This window comes from Peromyscus maniculatus, chromosome 16 (assembly GCF_049852395.1).
Source record: "Peromyscus maniculatus bairdii isolate BWxNUB_F1_BW_parent chromosome 16, HU_Pman_BW_mat_3.1, whole genome shotgun sequence".
In the NCBI taxonomy this organism is placed as follows: Eukaryota; Metazoa; Chordata; class Mammalia; order Rodentia; family Cricetidae; genus Peromyscus; species Peromyscus maniculatus.
Genome location: NC_134867.1, coordinates 18,537,436 through 18,553,404, shown reverse-complemented (window position 1 = coordinate 18,553,404; position 15,969 = coordinate 18,537,436). Strand labels below are relative to the sequence as shown.

Below are 15,969 nucleotides of genomic sequence, written 5' to 3'. Positions count from 1 at the left end.
GTTAAGATAATGGTTGATATTTGAAATGTTAAGCTGAAAATCAATAGCTTACTGTCTTTGATCTCAACGGAATCCTCTACCTAGGAGGGGAATTTCTACCTGCCACCCACGTTCTGTGCAGAGAATGGGCCCAGGTAGGAAACCGAGGGAACAAAGGGAGGCAACGGAAACAGATGGTAGCTGAGGTCATGGCGGTGCAGTAGAGTTCAAAGATACCCTGGGATGCCACACAATGGTACCAGTGGAAAAGGAAGGGATGCACTTGACTGCTGCCTGCTCTCAATTACCATACCCACAGGGTTATTGGGGGAGGTAAGGATTGTGCAAAGGCTTGAACGACTGCCAGGGAATGGTGAGAACAAAGGCCCCGCCCCCATCAATAAAGATTCATTTAAAAAATAGAGAACACAGGTTTTAGTAAAACGTTAGAAAATTCTGCAGATATGGGCATGGAAGGCATGTGTGTCCCTTTTTTGTGGCTGAGATAAAATGCAGTAACGGAAAGCAACTCAGAGAAGAAAGAATTTATTTGGGCTTCCTGTTCCAGAGGGATAAGAGTCCGTCACAGCAGGGGAAGCCTGGCAGCAAGCCCCAGGCATGGATGCAGGAGCGGGAAGCTCAGAGATCACATCTTCAGTTAAAAACACAAAGCAGAGAGAGCAAACTGGAAGCCAGATGTGGCTATAAATAACATCTCAAAGCCTGCTGCCAGTGATGCACTTCATGCCGCAAGATTACACCTCACCAAGGTTCCACCACACCCCCAAAAACAGCGCCACCAACTGGGAATCAAGTGTTCGGATCTGTGAGCCTATGGGGGACATTTCTCATTCAAACTACCACATTCCGATTCCTGTTATCAGAATTTGTTAAAGGCCATCGAATGTTTACACTACTAAAATTCTTGGAAGACTGTGGGACTTTTAAAAGTGATACTGTGTTTTATATTATGATATTAACAAGAGATCTTGAGAACAAGGAAAGGTTATGGCTTTAATGAAGGATGTGTTTGTGTGGAGTTTGACAAGGAGTAAACTTGTGATGGCAGCCAACTTGAAATCCCTAGTAGAAGGAAACTCAGCTGAGATTGCCCTATGGACAGGACTGTGGGGCGTTTTATTGATTACTGACTGATGTGGAAACGGCCAGCCAAGGGCGAGTGGTGCCACCCCTCCCTGGGCAGGTGGTCTTGGAAGTTATAAGAAAAGTAGCTAAATGTACACCTGGAAGCAAGAAGCCAGTAAGCAGCAAACAGTTTCTGCTTCAGGCCTTGTGACCAGGTTCCAGCTGAGTTCCTATCCTGGCTTCAGTCAATGATGGACTGTAACTTTAAGCTGAAATAAACCCTTTCCTCAACAACTTGGTTTTGGTCAGTATTTTCTATCAGTAACAGCTATTGTACTAAAATTATTGTAGTAACAAATCTTAGTTGTGAATGCTCAAAAAAAAAGATACCTTTAGTCTTCATTAACTTTAGTCTTCATTAACTTTAGTCTTCGTTAACTTGCACTATTACAGCCAGGGAGATGCATTTTGCTGTGGAAGAGGTGACAGAAGCTGAGGAGGTGGTGATATTAGCCTTTGGAATTCCTCCCATTGAGAGTGCTTTCTCAGCCCTGTGAAGTAGAACCTGGGGCCAGTGAGCTCTGGAATGAGACTTTGACTCCCACCGGTAACATTAATCTTAAAAGGTCTCATTAATAAAAATACCCAGAGTCAGATATTGGGATGAAAACTGAGAGATCATTGGAATAGGACAAGCCACAGCCAACCTCACCTTACCAACTCCTTGGCCTCCAGAGACCTACTTCCTGTATACTCATGCCTATATCCTTTCCCTGCCTTGCCATCTCACTTCCTCTCTCCGCCCAGCTATATCACTTCCTCTTTCTGCCCAGCTCTATCACTTCCTGTCTGTCTCTATAGACCTCCAGACCTCTATGGTTAACTAGTGCTAGGAATTAAAGGTGTGTGCCACCACACCTGGCTCTGTTCCCAGTGTGGCCTTGAACTCACAGAGATCCAGATAAATCTCTGCTTCCTGAAAGCTAGGATTAAAGGCGTGTGCTACCAGTGCCTGACCTCTATGTTTAATATAGTGGCTGGCTTTTTCCTCTGATCCTCAGATAAGCTTTATTGGGGTGCACAAATAAAATATCACCACACCCACCTCTACACCTTACTGATTTCAAGATCCCAGAGGAATGCCTTACCTCCTCCAGGCTTTGACCCATCCATCTGGAAAATGAGCCTAAAATGACCTCATTAAGTATTTATTGAACTCAGTGCCCTATTCATATTCAGAACCTAATAAACAGTACCAAGAGCTATAAATGGTCAGGTGCACACTCAGCTTCACAGATTTTTATTCCCAACACAGTCAGAACTGTAGTTTTCAATACAGCAAGAAACCCCTTCCAGCTGGCTACTGGAGTGGCTTAGATGATCCTCAGAGTTTATAGACTGGGAAACTTGTTCTGCTTCATGACCCATGATCTCCAAGTTCCCATATGTGTAGACCATTGTATTTGTTTACATAACTTAAATTCAAAATTGGTCCAAGCTCAAGCTAGACAAAATCCAAGCATGGAGAAGGGGAAATGGGAACAAAGTCCCACTCCTGGCCAAGAAGCTATTGCAACTGATAAATGCTAGGAGATGTTGAATCAGCTTTCTTCAGTGGAGTGACATTGGGTATATTGACCACACTCCAAGGAAAGTCCCATAAAAAAAAATAATGTCCTTGAAAATATTTTCTGTTTATGCTGTTGTTATGAATCATTTGCTATGGCCAGCAGGTCCTCCTCAATGTATTAAGACCAAATTAATATCTAAAGCTTATAGTCTTTATAATTGACATAGTTTTCATCTTAGCCATAGACTGCCTGCAGTATTATTGTATATCTCCTGAATGAAACTGAAGTGTCAAGGGCGCGTCAGCATTCAGTGCAAACTGTGAGTGCCCAGCTGAAATCAACAATGGATGCAGACGGATTCTGATACAGTTACTACCACCACCCTTCACTGCCCTGCTTGAGTGGCCTTATCATTCATTAGTTTCCAAACGGATGACACAGTAGCACCAAACTTCAGCTAATTGTGTGTAAGTTAAATATAATATCTAAATAACCATTTCAGTTAAATACAAGGCACGGACAACTAATCATTAAAATCAGAATAAAAAAAAAAAACCTTCCAGGTTTGTTGTTCGGAAGCCACTGGTACTGAGTGTCTAATGAGTTTTTCCTCTGCTGAATGAAAGGCTGAAGGTCCCTCCTCAGTGTGACATACAGTAAGTGATGGCCCTTGTGGGGTCATGGTGGCCAGATGTGTTGAATCTGAGTGAAGACATCTGTTTACTAGAAACTTGGATGCAAAGCTTTGTTTTCTGCTTTGCTAATGCTCTTACAACTTGCAATTTATTCTAGTCCTGTAAATATCTAAGAAAAAAATCAGTAATAAATACAATTTAATACTGCAAAAAGAAAACGGATACATTTTACTAAAATTATGTATGTAGTATATATACATTTACAGAAAGAGGTCTGAACAGAAAGATATCTAAATTTGTGCTTCAATTTTTTTAAGAAAGTTCCATTACAATTGAGGAATAGTGAGAAATAGCACACACACAAAATTTCACTTCATAAAATGTAGGCATCCATAGTCTAAAGATTATATCTAAGAGACTACAGAAATACATTTGTGTGTAGTTTTTATTTTTGAATCTGCTAGTTCTTACAATGCAATGTAACGATCATCTAGCATAAACTAACAATAAGTGCTTGTAGGGAAGAACATGGTGACTGGAATCCCGGAACTTGAGGTGGAGGAACATATGTGCTGTGGTATGCCTGTGGAAGTGAGAGGACAGACAGCCTGGAGTGTTTGTCCTCACCCTTCACCTTGTTTGAGACAGGATCACTTTGTGCTGCCCTGCTGTGTACTCAGGGATGACCGACCTGTGAGCTCCTGGAGATTCTCTTGTCTCTGTCTCCCAGGCTACTGTGTCCAGGGTATGTGCATTCCAAGGACCCAACCCAGGTCCTCACATCTACACAGCAGGTGTTTTCATCACCAAGCCATTTCCCTGGCCCACGGCTGGCTGTCCACAACCATTTTTTTGTTATCGGTTACTTGCTTTGCTGCCCAATAGGAATAACTGATGAAGACCGCATGCTTCTACTCACAGCTTCTAAGGCAGACTCTCTTCTTCCCTCCATCATCTGTTGTTTTTCTCTACCCTAGAATTAGAACAGATGCTGAACGCCAAAGAGCGTAGGGCCCCCACGATTTGAGAGAGGTGATTTTACAGTGAATTAACTTGTTTTCTTACTTGAACTGAATACCTGCAATCACTGATTGTCACATTTATCTTTTGTTGTAAAACTAAGCTAATTGAAGATGCTGCCCTCAGGGGCCCAGCGCACCGTGCAATGAATGTGGAGAGCCCTCTTCAGTTTAGTGTTTTAATTATTCATAATTATAATTATTTCTGTTTATCTGAGATCTTTGAAAAATAATTCTAGCTTATTAAACAAAGTGAGAAGCTGGATGATGGGGCTTTGCTTTGTTTCTCACTGAGGTCAGCGGGCCTAGGCATATGCCAGCTTCTCACAAGCACTGACCTGTTTCCTAGCTATTGTAGTCATAGTGGACATATGACCAGCCCTGGAGTAACAGAGTACACCTGTTCCTCCCTGATTGCTTTAGAATTCTGGCCTCCCCTGGGAATGTGAGGCCGAGGATTGACAAGATCTCAAGTGAAGAACTGTACATAATTTATGGCAATATGTTAATAAATGAAGGAATTCAATAAGGTCAATTGCTGATATTAGCCGACTGTACAGGAATTTTTTTTTAGACCCGTAGACCCGTGGATTTTCTTAAAGAACTTCTGCATTTTGCTGGGTGGTGGTGGCACATGCCTTTAATCCCAGCACTCGGGAGGCAGAGGCAGGCGGATCTCTGTGAGTTCGAGGCCAGCCTGGTCTACAAAGCGAGTTCCAGGAAAGGCACAAAGCTACACAGAGAAACCCTGTCTTTAAAAAAAAAGAAAAAGAACTTCTGCGTTTAGCCATAGGTTCCTGTTGGCAATTGTTAGCTGCTGGGAGAAGGAGAGACAGTTTTTACTAAGTGTGTACCCACAGCAAGCTGTCCACTCCCCAGTGGAAGATTACACATCCAAGAATTTGGGCAGCCTAAAGTAGTCTTGAAAGATTTTTTTTTAAAAAATAGGACACAAAGTTGGGTGGGTAGGGAAGGGGCATGGATCTTAGAAGAGTAGTGGGAAGGGGAAGTGAATATATTCAAAACATGTTATACTAAGCTCTCAAGTAATCAATGAAATAAAATAAAACAATCATAAAAGGAACCTGTGAATGTATTTCGTGTGTGTGTGTGTGTGTGTGTGTGTGTGTGTGTGTCTGTGTCTGTGCGTGCACACGCGCGCATGTGTCTGTCTGTCTGTCTGTCTGTCTGTCTATGTGTGTTCATGTGTATGTGTTTGCTTTGTGTTTCAATTATATTAGAATCCCCTGTACTCAAATAAAGATGGATTTCTGGGCCACTTCAGATTTGTGTCTACTCTTATTGATCCATGCTAGTGATAATGATGTGTTAATTTCCTACAATCTATGTACAAATCACACATGCTCTAAGTAGTAACCTGATATAGTAATTGTCACCTTCAAAGGGTTTTCCAGTCTAGTCTATGTCACCTGCCCCGTATTGTCTTGTTCTTATTCTCTCTCATGTAACACTTTAGTTTTGATTCAAACATGTACTCTGAAGCTAGAGAATTCTTTTGTCTCCTGGCAGCCTGTAGCCAAAGGTAAGAATGATTGATATGGAGAATCATCATATCTATTAAAAAAAGGTCAGCACAGAGATGCACAAAATGTGGCATGTTTAAAGAGAATACATTTAGCCATGTTCACATCAAGTTCTCAGAGTACAGATAAGAAACAAAGTTCTGTTTGAGAACATTATTTGAAAGTGTGTGTGTGAGAGTCCCCATTTTTAAAACCCTCCCAATCAAGTAGAATGAATAATTGTGTATTGTATTCTGGGGTCAAGGTCCACATTGTGATTTATGGCTCTTATCAAAAAAAAAAGTTTAACAAAAGGACTAGAATAACTGTAAGGGAAAATGTTTTCTAACATTAAGGTTATGTCTCTTTCCATAACAAATGTTTAACCACAGCTACTAAGAAAAACAATTTTTTTTCAAAAATTGATTGTAATAATTACTTTCCAGGTGTTCAAAAAGAGAAAAACTCACAAGACAACCAGGAGGTGAGGTGAGGCCATGGGACACCCACTAGCCAGATAATCTTCACTGGAGTAACTGAGAAGTGTCTGAATGTAGGTATGTATGTAGAGGCCCTCTCTCTAACCTTCTTAACTTCAACCATGTATGGTCAGTCACACTGGTTACCTCACCAGCACTCTGAAGGCAGGCTTGCATGGACACAGAAGTGTCCATGCAGAAACTCCTGATGGGCCTCCAGCATGATGTCTTCCTGGTCTTTTGAGTGTTTAAAACATTCTACAACATGGTTGTTAATCTCCCCCCACTCTCTAGTTTTAATATTCTCATTACCTTCTTACTGAAGCCTATCATTACTTTTTTGATTACAGAAATCCTTTGTCTTTGATGTCTGTACTATCTACAATACTTTCCCGAATAACTCTGCTCATCTTAGTTCACCTATGAGAGGGAAGGTGAACCGATTATGAGTGTATACATTTGAAGTATGTAAGTTTGAGTACCTACTCAGCCAATCTCTAGTTGGGGGCCCTTGGTAAGACTTTATGTTAAAACATTCTATCTTTAATTTTCTTGTCTCCAAAATTGAGGATAATAAGACTCTTGGTAGGCTTTTACCACTGTGACAGATACCAAAGATAAACAACTTCACGAAGAAAACGTAATTTGGGCTCATAGCTTCAGTGATTATGGTTCATGGTCAGTTTACTACATGTTTCTGAGTCTGTGGTAACCACTATAGCAGAAAGTTTTGGTAAGGAGAGGTTTAGCAGCTCATGGCAGGCCGAAATCAGAAAGCATGGAAGGAAGGGTCCAGGAGGACAAGATGAATCCTTTAAAGATACACCCTCCATGACCTACTTTCCCCAGCCTGACTCTACTTTCCAAATACTTCCCAACATTACATAATATAATTAATCCATTAAAGGATTTATTTGTGGCTGAGTGAAAGCCTACACAGTCCAATCACCTCAAAGTGATGAGCCTACAAGCTGAGAGCAAGTCTTAATGCATGAGTCTTGAGGGGACACATACTATAAAAAAAAATGACAAATGCTATGCATGTTGTTGAATTGCTCTTAAGACTAAGTAAGGTTTTGGGGAAAAGGTTTACAAGAGGCTTTAAGACATATTAAACCATCAAAAATTATTACAGTCAATTCTTAGATTATATACGAGAAAGTAGATGACATATCTTTATTTCATTATTTCAAAATAAGAGCATTATGGCCCTAGAAGGTTAGATTACTGTCTGAAAACACAGAGAGAGGCAAAATCAGCAGGAAAGTGTCTGACGTAGGGACTAGGCTTCAAATCAATGGACACAATAGATTCCTACTTATTAGTTGATATTGTAGTGATGAAACATTTTCTCCTCCATTCATAAACTTTTAAAGTATTATGGAATTATACAAGATCTGACTCTTCAAAAGACATGTTGATGGTCTGTAGCTTAATGGTAGATGGATTGTCTAGTGTATACAAGGCCCTGGTTCAATCCTCCACTCCTCAAAAAGACAGAATTGGAATGTAAATTTGTGTATGTGCTTGCTTGTGTACAGATGTGTATGCTTGTGGTGGATGTGTCTGTAGGCAAGAGATCGACAATGAGTGTCTTCATTGATCATGCTCCACTGTAGCTTTTGAGGCAGGATCTCTCACTGTACCTAGAACCTGCCAGTCTGGCTAGACTGGATGGCCAGCAGGCTTCAGATAGCCTCATCTCTCACTCTGCCTCTCCAGCACTGAGGTTTTAATCAGATGCCATCCTCCTGGCTTTTTCACAAGGATGCTGAGGATTGAATTTGGGATTTACAAGGATTTTGCTGAGTCATCTCTCTAGCCTCAAGAATGTGAAATATGCTTAGTTGATGGTAAATACATTTTATTAATGGATTACCTTGGGTGGGATAAATATAACTACTGGATTATTTTTATTGTGTTTGTTTGTTTGTTTTCCTTTTGTTTTATTTTTTGGTTTGGTCCAGAGACTAAAATTTATCTCACACATTTCTGTTTTGAGACACTGAATAAAATGTATTTTATACTCTGGGTCATTCTATAATTAGGACAACTCAAGTAATGTAAACAGCAGAAATACTTAACACATTCCTTTTTAATGTTGATTTTTATTATTTTTAATTATGTGTTGGTATATATGTCTGTATGGCAGGTGCCTGTGGAGGTCAGAGACATCTGATCCCCCAGAGCTGGAATAACAGACAGTGGTGAGCTGCCTGATATGGGCATTAGGAAAACAACTCAAGTCCTCTGGAAGAACAGCAAGTGCTTTTGACTTCTGAAGCATTCCTACAGCCCTAGTTAACACATTTTCATCTCTTCTTATCCCCTAAGAGGCAGCCCTCTGCCTTCTGCCTTTTACCCTGTATCCCATGCAGTGGTGCAGTTGTACATGGTATTCCAAGCTAAACATTAACCTGTAGAATTTAGGGGGATATGCTATTTCAGAAAATAACTATAAAATTTAGATGAGAGATTTTTGAAATTATTTTTGGAGAATTTACAAAGTTCTCTGCAACATGGCTGAGTAGTCCATCGTGGAATCTCTTTTTGTCTAGGAAGTCATACATTGGATCTATGCTTCGGCAGCAATTATGTTGGCTTATAGTAGATAAATCAACTTCGTTGTAGATAAATCAGCTTAAATTCAACTTTGCCTCTATGTAGTCATGGGGACAAGTGAGCCCTAGATTCAGATTCTCTATTTAATCACTAATTTTAAGTAGTCTAAGGCATATCATATGCCCTCACACCTTGGTTTCCTTATCCCACATGACATTATTATGAGAATCAAAATATCTTCTGCAAATGGAATTAAAATCAGAGCTCCTATAACAACTTACAGTTATAAGTTAGATATATATAAATACTGGTGCAGCTAAGACGTCCACAAATGGTCCAAAACTCTTGGAAGACAATGGTCAAGATACAGACATTATAAAAGAAAACCAAAGACCAAAGATACAGAAACACCACACTGTGTAGAAATTCTGGGAGCAGATATAGGAAAGAGTCAGTACCAGTGCTGATCCAATGCTGTTCAGTTCTCAGTTCTTAAATGTCAGAGGCCCAGAATATGCTATTTCTTGGGTTTTTGTTTGTTTTAAAATTTGTGTTTTAAAATGTAACTACATGGCTATAATCTATAAACTAGGAACTTGACAAAGTGTCACTGGACTAAGAACACAGGAGGTTCTTGGTTTTCTGGGGAAAGAATTCAACAGCAGATGCAGAAGAGACACAAAACTTAGATTTGCTTTACAGTTAGAGCAATCCAAGTATACTCTAGTGATATACAAATGGAAAAAGTTAGAGCCCTGAGTGATCTCGGGTTTGCTATTTTTATACAAAGCTTTTGTGTATATTTATAAAGTAGGGTGGCATGTTCATAAGTTTGTGACTCTTTTTTCTTATGACAAATCATGGAAAAACAGATCTCCCTTTGAGGGTTTTTTCTTCCTGAGTTCCACTTACTTAAAGGCCTACTAGAGAAGACCATCAAATGCTCATGATACTTTAATGAAGCCAGAGTCCTTTAAGGGTACCAACCTGGCTTTTCAAGATACCTGTGTTCCAGCTCACAAAGTCCTCCCCTTACCTTAGCTCCTTGGAGAACGGGGAGAACTTAGCTGTAGCTTCAAGGATGTTTAACCACTGACTTGTATTTTTTTAACTGTTGTGAGAAACATATGGAGTTGTCTTGGTTACTCTGTGTCTAACTCCTTGCTTAACCAACCTAAATCAATGAGTAAAAACATTGGAACTCAAATAACATATGGAATCTTATTTAATAAGTTGTTATTTGGCAAACTATTCATTTGGAACCTTACAAGTAATACAGCCCATAAATAGATAGTACATGTGCACTGCCCAGCATGCCTGGAAACACCCTAAGATCTTCTATTATGTTAGTCTGGGGTTTGACCTTGTAGATGCTGTAGGGAAGTGAATATATTTGGTGAATGATTAAGCATAAACTTCAGTTATTCTGTTACTAAAACCATCTTAATTTCAGAAAACTGTGAGATGCTTTCTGTTTCTTAGCACTTAATTGCATTCCTACTGAATTAAGATAAGAGCTCATTAATCTCAACATATGTCATAATGCTTTTATTTAGATTTAATAGAGTTACCATTGTTTCTTTGTATCCTTTTATTTGTCCATTGTTTCAGATGCCTGTTCCTAGATTGTTTTACAAAGCTGTATTTTAGCCTATGTGAGAACAGGCAACCTCAAAGATAATCTTCACCAATATCTTAGAAACCAGAGAAATGAGGAAATAGTTTTAATGTGTCCACTGTAAAAGCTTACCCAAAGGAGATCTCTGCTCCTGAGATCTAAGGATGAGATGGAGAATCTATAATCAATGGCTCAATTCCATCTGTCCAAGTCTGACTGTCAAGCAGTTCTAAAAATACCAACTTAGAATGCCAGCAGTCCATTTGAGGTTTTTAATAGCCTCCTTAGAAGGTGGCATTGATCATTATTACTACATATTAAGCATCTTGATGGAAGAGTGGGATGCAAAGATAATGATTACAGGAATATAACAACAAATAGTCATTCTGGGGCATATTGGGGGGATACAGCCCTCAGTTACAAAACTTTTTTGTAAACTTTAAGTATCTATACAAGTACTCTTTCCCAAAAACAGGTGTTTACAAAACCAATCTGTGGTACTATTACAAAGAATTAAGACAGAATGGAGAAAGTTTTCCTTCCTCTTTTCCTCAAAGTGCTCATAAGCATGTGCTCTTCTACACACAACAGAACAGCATTATCTGAAAACACTCAGGTATTGCATCTGCTATTCATGGGTGCCTGCTCCATGACTGTCTTAGTGTTTCCATAGCTCTGGTAAAAACACTATGACCAAAATCAACTTGGGAAGGACAGGGTTTATGTCAGCTTACAGCTCTGAGGTCACATTCCTTGCTGAGGAACGTCAGGGCAGGAAGCTGGAAGCTGTAGCTGATGAGGAGGTCATGGAAGAGTGCTGCTCACTGGCTTGCTCCTTAAGAGTTACTCAGCCTACCTCCTTATACAACCCAAGACCACCAGCTCAGGAGTGGCACCACTCACAGTGAGATTGCCCCTCCCACATCCATTATCATCCAAGAAAATGCACCACAGGCTTGCTTATAGACCAATCGGGTAGGGGCGTTTTCTCAACTGAGGTTCCTTCTTCCGAAACGATTTTAGCATGGGTCAAGCTGATATAAAACTAGTAAGCACAATGCGTGACACTTTTAAATGTGTGTTGGTTTAGTTTGGTTTGGTGTATTTTGTTTGTTTTTGTTTCTATGATTTTTTATTTTGTGGTATGGTGTGTGTGTGTGTGTGTGTGTGTGTGTGTGTGTGTGTGTGTGTGTGTGTGTGTGTTGTGCATGTTCAAAATATTACTGCATAGAGATATTTCACCATCTTAGACAGGAAGGAAATTGAGGCTCAGATAGTTTCATAAATAATAAGATAATAAATGCTAAAGCTGTGATTCAGACACATGCTTGTTTTGATTCCAGTATTTATGCTCTGTAATTCTTAGGTAAGTCATGAAGTGATGAGTGAAAGAGACACGTTCAAAATGAAAACAATAAAAATAGCTACTATTTATTAATATGCCAGGTGCTGGGCTAGATACCATACCTAGGAGATTTAAATTCATCATCTTAAGAAGCAATTCAAAAGGGTCCATTCATCCCATCTTTTCCAGATGAATTCAAAGTTAATGTGCGTTCCATTCACCTTAGAGAATTTTAAGGTTCAAGGACATTGAACTGTGAGTACAAGAAAATATACTACATAAGGTACAGCGTTACTGGCCAGTTAGGTCTTGCTGATCTATACTACCTATTCCATTTACTATAGAATATTATAGTCTGAATAAAACCTCCAGGCCTGGTGGTGGTGGCCCATGGCTTTAATCCCAGGACTTGGGAGGTAGAGGCAGGAGGATCTCTGGGTTCGAGGCCAGCCTGGTCTACAGAGTGAGTTCCAGGACAGCCAGGGTCAGCCAGGGTTACACAGAGAAACCTTGTCTCAAAAAATAAAACAAAACAAAATAAAAACAAAAAAAAGATTTCAGACTAAGTAATTCATACATTTTTTCTCTTAATTTATTTTTTCATTGATTTCAGTTTTTTTTAGAAGTGAATGTGCTTTATGGCTGCAGAAAACTTTCATAAACTTACCCTTTATTCAGTTACTCTATACTAGTTTTTGTTTATGTTATTGTTGCCCATGATTTGCCTCAAAGTTAGACTTTAAGGTTGCAAATCCATGTGCTCAGCTTGTGCCTCATCATCTAAACTTTCACAAAGAACCAAACCATGCAAGTAGATTTGTTAAACTGGAGAAAACTGTCTCACAAGTATAAACTGTTGTTCTGAAACATCCCAAGTTACAATGTGACCTAACTTAATGACTTCCACCCTGATCTTAAGAGAGGCCTAGGGCAGCCCTTTGCATTCCTTCATTGCACGTGTCCACTGGGTGCTGCTACTCCCTAACTCCATGATGGGGCCATTGGCAGATAATGAGAACTCAGAAACCCCTGCCTTCCAAGATCATTGCCAATTAATGAGTGGGCAATCACATGACACAAAATTTTATAATATTATAATAGCAAAATAAGTTAAAGTTAATACCAAACAACAAAACAAGCAGAATATATAATAAAATAAATATAATAAAAATGCTAACATATTGTTATCTATTTTTTTGTTGCTAGAGGGGTTGTGGGTTGACAGGGGGAAAAAAAAACCTTCCTACATCTGAAGAGAACACGAAGGCACTGGCCAGGGAGGTTCTTGTAGAGGTTGTAAGACAATAAAAACCTTGTCCTGAAGTTTTTATACAGGGAAAACTCCAGGAAACATAGCTGGAAAGGGAGGAAAAGCCAGACACCCGAAAGCATTAGTCTCCCCAAACCCTGTCCTCTAACCTCCATGTGGTGGCAGTTATTGAAAATTTTTGAGCAGGAGAGGGGCCTAATTAAAGTAGTGCTTTTAAAAAGATTAATTTGGCAGGACAAGGCAGGATGGATTGGTGGGAAAAGATCAGAGCACAAAGCTCCTGCAATAACTCAGGCCTAAGGCGACCGGGTTCTGGACAGACGTGGCAATAGCGACAGAGAAAAAGAAATAAACAGACAGGATGGCAAAAAGAAAGACCAGCCACCCTGTGACTAGCTATGAGGATGTAAAGCACACTCCCCTTGTGGATTGTGTACTTTACAATGAAGCATTATATACACTATTCAGAATAGTAAGTACCATTATGGAAGATAATTTTAATGCATCATTTATTTTGGCCAAATCTTCAGTTAAATTCCTGCATTTCAAGAGAAAATGAATGCTCTTAAAACTAGCTGAGGCGGGAAGTTAAGCTTTGTTCTAGCATATCTCTTAATAAGTACTGTTGCAGGGTGGCGGGATAAGTGGATGAGTGAAAAAAATAACTAACTCAAACAGTTCCATTTACCTTCAGTTTCCTGCTTCTTAGTTGACTTGTTGTTATAGTTTCTATCAATTGACTTTTTACAACTGTAATTTAAGGGTAGAGCAGCTCATTTTTACAGATACATTGATAAGGCATTCTACCCGATATGAGGGTTTCACAGTGCCTTCTTCTCAAGGTTAATTCAATTGTCTTCAAAATGTCTGAGTGTGACAATTATTTTACTTCTGCAGATAGGAAGCAAGAGCTCTAAGGAAGGTGAATTAATGAGTTAGCCGAAGTAGTGAGGATTCGGGACTCTGGCTCTTCCATTCAAGCCCCACAGATGACATGAATAAAATAGACTAGAAAGCAAGGAGTGTTAGCTCTAATTATCCGTGTTTAGTAGAAACGTTGTCAGGTCAATGGAACTTTCCTTTGCCGCTACACACAGGCAGTAACTTCAGTGTTACCTGGGTACTCTTTTAATGCATCGGGTAGGACACATGGTTGCTTCTAGTATTAATTCATTCCCCACTTAGCATTGTTAAAATATTTATGATTATAATAAAAACGCTAACATATTGTTATCCATTTTCCCCACCTTTGATATAAAAGCATGCTTCCATCCTCTTACAGAGGGGAATGTTGTCAAAGTTTGATGGTAATTTATGTCGTCAGTCCATTAAGTTGATTTTATGGCAGCCAACACAACTATTGTCCATTTATGAGAAACCCAAGGACCGCTCTGGGCCTCCACAAAGGCCGTTTGATACCTGCCCTTTCGTGCAGCTGACCTTGAGGGGAGTTGGGTCTGGTAATTTATGGCGAACACCATCTAGGAAGACCCATTTGCAAGATTCACTGTCATTTAGTACTAAATGATCGGTGCTGAGTCCAAAGACAATCTCAGGTCCTGACAGAGCAATCCTGTAAAAAATATTACCCACCCACCCAGGTGTCTTTTCCAATTATCTGGAGTAGGAATTAATACTTTTAAAAGCTGCTAGTTTTTGAAAGGTTATTACAATTTATTCCAGCCGTTTCTTTTGCACATTATGATGAATTAGTTTATTACACCATTATTTTCCATGTCAGCTTTTTAGAAGATTGAACATAATGTAGACACATTAGTGTGAATGGCAAACATACTATTTTATAGCTGAGTCATATATTTCTTCGAGAAAAATGTGCTCAGTTTTTAATAACGGGTAATTTTATGTTTATGTTCCCTAATGCCGTTGTCAGGCATTATTTATTTCTGTTTGGTAAGAACCAGAGAAGTTTCTTTTCAAATGTTAATGGTGGTTTAGACAGGCTTCAGAGCCATACTAGGAATATATTACTTAAAAGTACAAAATATGAACTGAAAGTGTTTTTCCCTAAAAGCTAATATTTCCTAAGGTTTCTTGACACCAGTTAAATGTATAGCTACTTCTCCAGAGAGAATAATACTTTGATTTCAATGTTTTCCCTAAATGTAGTGGGGGAGGAGAGGTTTTTTTTTTTAAGTTGTTTTCTAAATCCTAATAACTTTCAAGTCTTCTTTTAAAACTAAATGCCTTCATCACAAATGATTTGTTACATCATATAGTCATTTAGGAATATTCAATAACCTACAGATAATTTGTAAAGTGGTATATTAAAATGTTGATAGAGATTTCTCCCCTTTAGACATTCTTCCCTGCTGTGTATGTACTAAGATAGTAAGAATACATAATTTCTCATTTAATCAGATATTAAAAAATATTCATTGTACTTCCACATGATAAGATTGATCAGAAATACTCCAAATAGTATCTAATACATGTTATACATTCATATAGCAGATAGATAGATATAGATATACAGATATTATAGATATACATAAAGCAAACAATAACTTATTGATAATGGAAGAAGATAGGAAAAAACAAATGCATTCTGAATATATTTAGCCTTTGAGAATTTCCTATAATAATATCACATATTTTGATAATATCATACTCCACTCCCCACCCACTCCTATCACATATATTTTGAATACCATTATGGGGCAGACATTTTTACAACAGTTGAGACATTTAAGACAACAATGTAAAGACTCAACCTTTTTATTTCACAAAAATTACACAATTTTATTTCACAAAAAATTACACAATTTTTTTCTGTAGGTTTCTTTTTAAAGTAATACAACATCAAAAATTCGGCTCTTTTATAAACCAAGCTCATAAACAAATTTGGTTACATTTCAGTAGTT

At 38.8% G+C, this 15,969-nt stretch overlaps 1 protein-coding gene across 2 annotated transcripts in view; it reads left to right on the top strand.

Annotated features, from left to right (window-relative positions):
• Positions 1-15,969, top strand: part of Hs3st5 (heparan sulfate-glucosamine 3-sulfotransferase 5) — a 281,180-nt gene that overhangs the window by 162,479 nt on the left and 102,732 nt on the right. The window contains exon 3 of one of the 2 annotated variants that reach the window (XM_006984313.2): positions 6,260-6,370. The gene's annotated coding sequence lies outside the window, so the exon portion shown is untranslated. The remainder of the gene's footprint in view (positions 1-6,259; positions 6,371-15,969) is intronic. The other variant, XM_016002798.3, reaches the window with a different exon arrangement.